Source organism: Diadema setosum, chromosome 3, assembly GCF_964275005.1.
Source record: "Diadema setosum chromosome 3, eeDiaSeto1, whole genome shotgun sequence".
Taxonomy (NCBI): Eukaryota; Metazoa; Echinodermata; class Echinoidea; order Diadematoida; family Diadematidae; genus Diadema; species Diadema setosum.
Window position 1 is genome coordinate 8,706,701 of NC_092687.1, and position 6,000 is coordinate 8,712,700.

Below are 6,000 nucleotides of genomic sequence, written 5' to 3' on the forward strand. Positions count from 1 at the left end.
ACAAGTGTCATTTTTAAGTACATTCTCTAAAGAGTGGCAGTTTGTTTTGTGATTCGCGTGGGGCATTGTACTGAAGGGAACAGGGAGTACAACATCAACATATCTAAAAATTCATTAACATCTTGCAATTTCCCGGCATTCAATAAATTTATGTTAAAATCACTCATCAAATATAATATTTTCTTTTCGTTATGTACAACGTCTAAAATATGAGATAAGTAAAAACGAAACTCATCAGTACTTTGATTTGGAGGTCGGTAAACAACACCAACTATTGACGAACTCTTATAATTTTCAATTTCCACAAAAATACTTTCAATGAAATCATTGTTATACATCTAAATCAACGCGTCTCTTACATTCAATATCATTTAATACATACACACCAACTCCTCCACGCTTAGTTTTTCTATGATTTTCCTCAAATTTATAATTATCAATATTATACAAAGACAATGGAATATTCTCATGAAACCATGTTTCAGTTATGCCTACAATAGAGGGTTGTACAGATAGTCTAAAAACAATGTAACCCCATCATAGTTATGACACAAACTGCGGGTATTTACATGCACACAAAATATCTTATCATGAAGTTATTTGAATTCAAAATTACTGTCTAAAAGCTTATTAGATTCATTACTTGTCAAATATCCCTGCGAGAAGACATTCTCCTCAGAGTCAGAAGGAGTTAGATAATCCTTAAGAATCAACATTGTCAAGGAGCTGAAAATGACGGTAATTATTCTTACTGGACATTACAATGAAACAACGAAAATACACACAAACATAACTACAGAATAGTTGAAATAACTATCACACTATTGGCAAATTAAGGAAAAACAACGCAAAAATTAAAATGGTATAGACCTAGATCGTATTATGATTGTAGTCTGTCGATGCTAAACTTTACTTCGGCGGAATATTGACATATTGATTTTAGACATTTTTGGTATAGGCGTACTTCTTGAAAATGGCGTCACTTTTTTTGTGACATTTTCGAAATAGTACACATTACCTAGTGTGAAATGATGTCACAATGGACATTAGCTACCAACAAACCATGGCTATAACCAGTGACGTAGGATCTGTCATCAGGAGCCGCGTCCGATGAACTTCGATCAGTCCCTTTCTTACCAGTAGGAATATGAGCGAATTTCACCGGCCTATGGGCAATTCCATGGGAATGTGGACATGGCACTAAAATTTCAAGTTTATCATATTGCAAAAGAATTACTCATTATGTATTACCCGTATATTGAAGTTAAAGAAACTAAAAGAATTAGATCAATTGGTCAAATATTTCCTGAGAAACAGCTACAAATGTCGAAGACAATTTTTCAGTCATCCAAATTGCTAAAATGCATGCTTAACTTAATATACATTTTTTTAATAGAAAAATTCTGCTAGAACTTCAATTGATTTATTTTGAAGAAGCAAATTTGTTCTACTTCAGTCTCCCATGAGGAAAATTTTATGCCACTTTCAAAAAATTTTAATCACCACATGAAAGTTCAGCCCTTGAGCCATGTAACGCGAGTTACCGAAACAAGAAATATTTTTCATTCTGAAGGAAGCAGTGGAGGTAATTATTGGGAATCATAATTTTCTAAATTCATCTCACCCTGATACTGTACACAGGATGTTGACTTGAATAAACACTGTTATCACATTAAAAATGTCAATGAAAAGTGTAACGCGAGATACCGTGTAACGCGAGTTACCGGCATGTAACGCGAGTTACCGACTATAAACTCAAGTTTCCACCAACATAAGCAAATTTTAACACTTAATTGAGCTAGATTGTGGTGAAACAATCAAATGCAGTGTTATACACACTATGCTGGACTGATACAAAGGAGGGCAGCCTAAAAAACTGTGATTGTATATTAATACCCATCAAGGCCACTGATCACATGCCACATTGAAGAGTCTAGCCAGACTTTCACTGCATGTGTACATACTACATCCAGCAGTGAATGAGAACATGAAATTTATTTTCTGAATATCCTGCATCAGTATTTCAGAATTTTTATTACAGAATGCTGTAAAGCAGCAAGTGTTGGTTCTAATCCTTATTCGGTGGTCTAGTGAAGATGACGCCTATCCGGAGATCAGGAGGTTGTGGGTTCGAATCCTGCTCGAGTATGTATGCTCATGATTTTTTGTCATGGGTACTACTAAAATACTGATTAATTCAGTGCTTATTTACGTCGATGTAGTGCAATTTGTCAATCAGTTGCAATGAAAACATCTCAACGGAAGAATTTCATGAAATTGAATAATTATGCAGTACCCGCTGCATGCTGTAAGAATTCCAGAACCAACACTTGCTGTTGGGCGAAAGCTCGGTAGTCTAGTGGAGATGATGCCCGTCCGGTGATCAGGAGGTCTTAGGTTCGAATACTGCTCGAGTATGTACGCCCGTGACTTTTTTATCATGGCTACTACTAAAACGCTGATCAATTCAGTGCTTATTTACGTCGATGTAGGGTAATAAGCCAGTTCATAATCCACTTCAGCTCATGTACACATTGGTACAAATGACCTTTCTTTTTACTCAGTTGGTTCGGCACTTCACTTGTTTTCAAAGCGGCATAATGCAATTTAAATACATAGCAATTTAAATGGAATTCATGTTCAAAACAAGAGTGAACTTGCATTTAGATCAGGGGATCAGAATACTCTCATCAGTTTATAATTTAGCAGGCATCCATTTCATCGTTTTGTATTGAATGTACATGTAGTAACAGCTTATTTCCTTTTATATTGCGAAATACCATTCTTGCTGTCAGGTGGATGTGCTGGAAAGCATCATTTAGATAAGGATCGCATGAATAATCATTGCATCACAGATGCTTATCTCAGTGAATTTACAAACCAAAATGTCTGTTAGTACAAAGTTAGTTCCCTTTTGAATAGCAGTTAGTACCTTTCTCTGCTCATGCGCAAAGTGGAATTACGAGCTGGTCTATTTGTCAATCAGTTGCAAGGAAATGTACTAGTTTTCACTCACAAAGATAGGATTTGAATTTTTGAAAGATTGTAAGCTTTTTTTGTAAACTTGTAGATAGGGTTTGATACTTTTATGTTCTGTTTTAAAAAGACTTTCAACACTTTTCATCTTTACACTCTGAAAATTACAATGCACTTATACACCTAAATCATCTGGGTATATTCAAACATATTCAAGGTCTCTATGAGGAGTGAAGCTCTTATTAGTCTTAAACGCATTCTTCTATTGGGTTCATTAGTAAAATATTTGTTTAACATTTATTCATTTTACTATCTACAAAAATAAGCATATTATTCTCAAAATATTCAACACAAGATTCATTGCCATCAGAACAGTTGTATGTCATCAATTTGTGTCACCCTGTATTAGTGGACATAATGTAACGCGAGTTACCGTAACGCGAGTTACCGACATAAAGGCTCCCTACATTTTACCAGGTCATTGTTACTCAACTTTGATAGTGTTAATTTATGAGTCCTAACCCACTATCAATTCAAGGTAGGAAAAGTTTTATCAAGATTGTCTAGTACGAGGAGACTTTCCAAAAAGAGGTCTTTATAGAATTGACCATGTCCTTTTTGTGTAACGCGAGTTACAAAAATTAAATGATTCAAGAATCCCAACATGTTTGTCCTTTATTTTTCTTTTTGGATTCATTTAGTTGGTGTATGTCTACTTAACCCATGATGAAAAAAGTAGCTTTTAGATCCTACCAATTACAAAGATATTGGCACATTATTCCATAAAATAAAGTACCCATTATTTGTAACGCGAGTTGCCGTGGAATTGCCCCTATGTATTACACTATACTCAACACCAATCGAGGTGTAGGAATTCACATTTGCCTTCCTTGATAATTGGAATAACTTCAGAGAAGCCATTGCATTGCTCGTTCTATCTTCAGAGAAACCTTCAAAAAGACGGGACGTCATTCAACAAATTCAAAACAGGGTATAGGAGTCTCCGAAGACTTTCTTTTAAAATAATCGCAAAGCGAGGAAGCTCCGCTCTATAATTAAGTTGAGATATTTGCGATTGGCATTTTTTTTACTAACAAAGTGAAATATCACTGGAAATGTTTCGTTTTTTTTTTTTTGTTTTGTCTGATGATCCGGACTTACTTCGAAATGTTCGAAAGTGGCGCATCGCCCGTTTTTGCGATCAAACTATTCATAAAGTAAACAAGCGTGTGTGCGCGCTGTAGCGTGTCCATCCGCCCATCCAGGGAGGTAAGTATACCCCCTGACCCATTACCAGTAGCACAAGACACTTTTTATTAACAGGCAAAACCCGTCCGAACATAATCCCTATCCCACTCCCATTGCACTCCGGACGCCTGCTTCGTAAACCTTCCTCCCGTGAAGTTTCAAGGCACGACGCAAACAACCACCGGATAATGCTCCATACTTCTACGGACGCACTCCGTGGTGTATGGGATTTTACATAGGACCTATATATCCAGTGTTACTGAAAACGCATAAAACTAATGTGAGTTTGGAAAGTTCTGAAGCCAGTTGGACAATATACATGTAAGCTGACGTCTTTACCTACATTGGATTAGAGGTAAGATGCTGTTGGTCTACTTTTTTTCCGTTAGATTGTAGTTTCAGTTGATCTTATTTCTCAACTCCTTGTTCAACGAACTTCATTATGACAAAAAGTAAATCGACAATTTTGGTATTCGATAATCGGAATATAATTTACGTACGTGTAATTCGTCCTATCTTACGGTATAGGCCTACAGGTGGAGGACACCGCCCTTAGGCTGCTTTCACATAGAAGTATTCGGTATTCGCTATTCGCTATTCGCTATTCGCTATTCGCTATTCGCTATTCGAGCACCGAATACACCATCACCCGCACCGTCAACTCACCATCCCATGTAGTGAGGATTTCTTCCTCCTACATCGCAGCAAATCTTATTAACACTAAACTGCATCAGAATGTCGGTCTACATGCTTATATTTGCAAACGGGCAAATCCAGACCAAAAGTGTCATTATTTCATAAACGAGAGACGGTATACGCTGCAAGAAAATCGAACAAGCTCGATTCCCACTTTGCTATACTTTTCGCAGGTATTCGGTACTTTCGAATAGTGCCCTCTTATGTGAACCGGTGTGAGGAAATCCTATCGTTCGATTCAAGCTATTCGCGTGCCCTCGAAAAACGAGCCCGAATACCCGAATAGTATACTTCTATGTGAAAGCAGCCTAATGGCATGTATGGGCAAGCAATTTCTTTGCCTTGGATAACGGCCTCTTAGCGACATAGTTTTATTATCATTATTATTAGTCGTAGTGGTACAATTCCATACATTCCAGTCAAATATTAAACAATCCAACCAAATCACTCTGCGCCTCTGAGCAAGAGTTGGTAGTTTAAGTTGCACAGGGCATAGTATGACATTATGACACATTATTATGACACGATATGACAAATTCCTATATGCCTATACGCCAAGTTCATTCATTTTCATCAGGGAGATGAAACCTTTATGTTCTATGTTAGTGGACACACCGACTGACGGTGATCAATGTTCAGGCAAACTATCATGGAAAGATAACTGACTGATTAACTGTCTATCATGAGTGGTGTCGTGTATAGTCTTCACAATATCAAACTTGTATTTTTCTCTCGTAAGACTTTAGTGCTTACAATATTTATGGCTGGCGCTCTGAAATGCGTGTGTGTTGGGGGAGGGAGGCACTTCAGACTGTTGGTGCCACTTCCGGGTTTCACCAGCTAACCCCCCCCCCCCCCCCCCTCATAAAAAAAAAAAGATAAAAAGGATACAAAGGTCTTTAGCGCAACTTCTGTAGGGTACCACTCCCGGGATTCAACATCGATTTTGATATGGAATAATATTAGTCAAGATATGCATGAAGAGTGCGACATGCAGCATATGACAAGGAGAGATCGCTCTTTCTATTTCAACCCCTCCGATATGTTGAAAATATTCCATAAATTGCATTACACTGGACT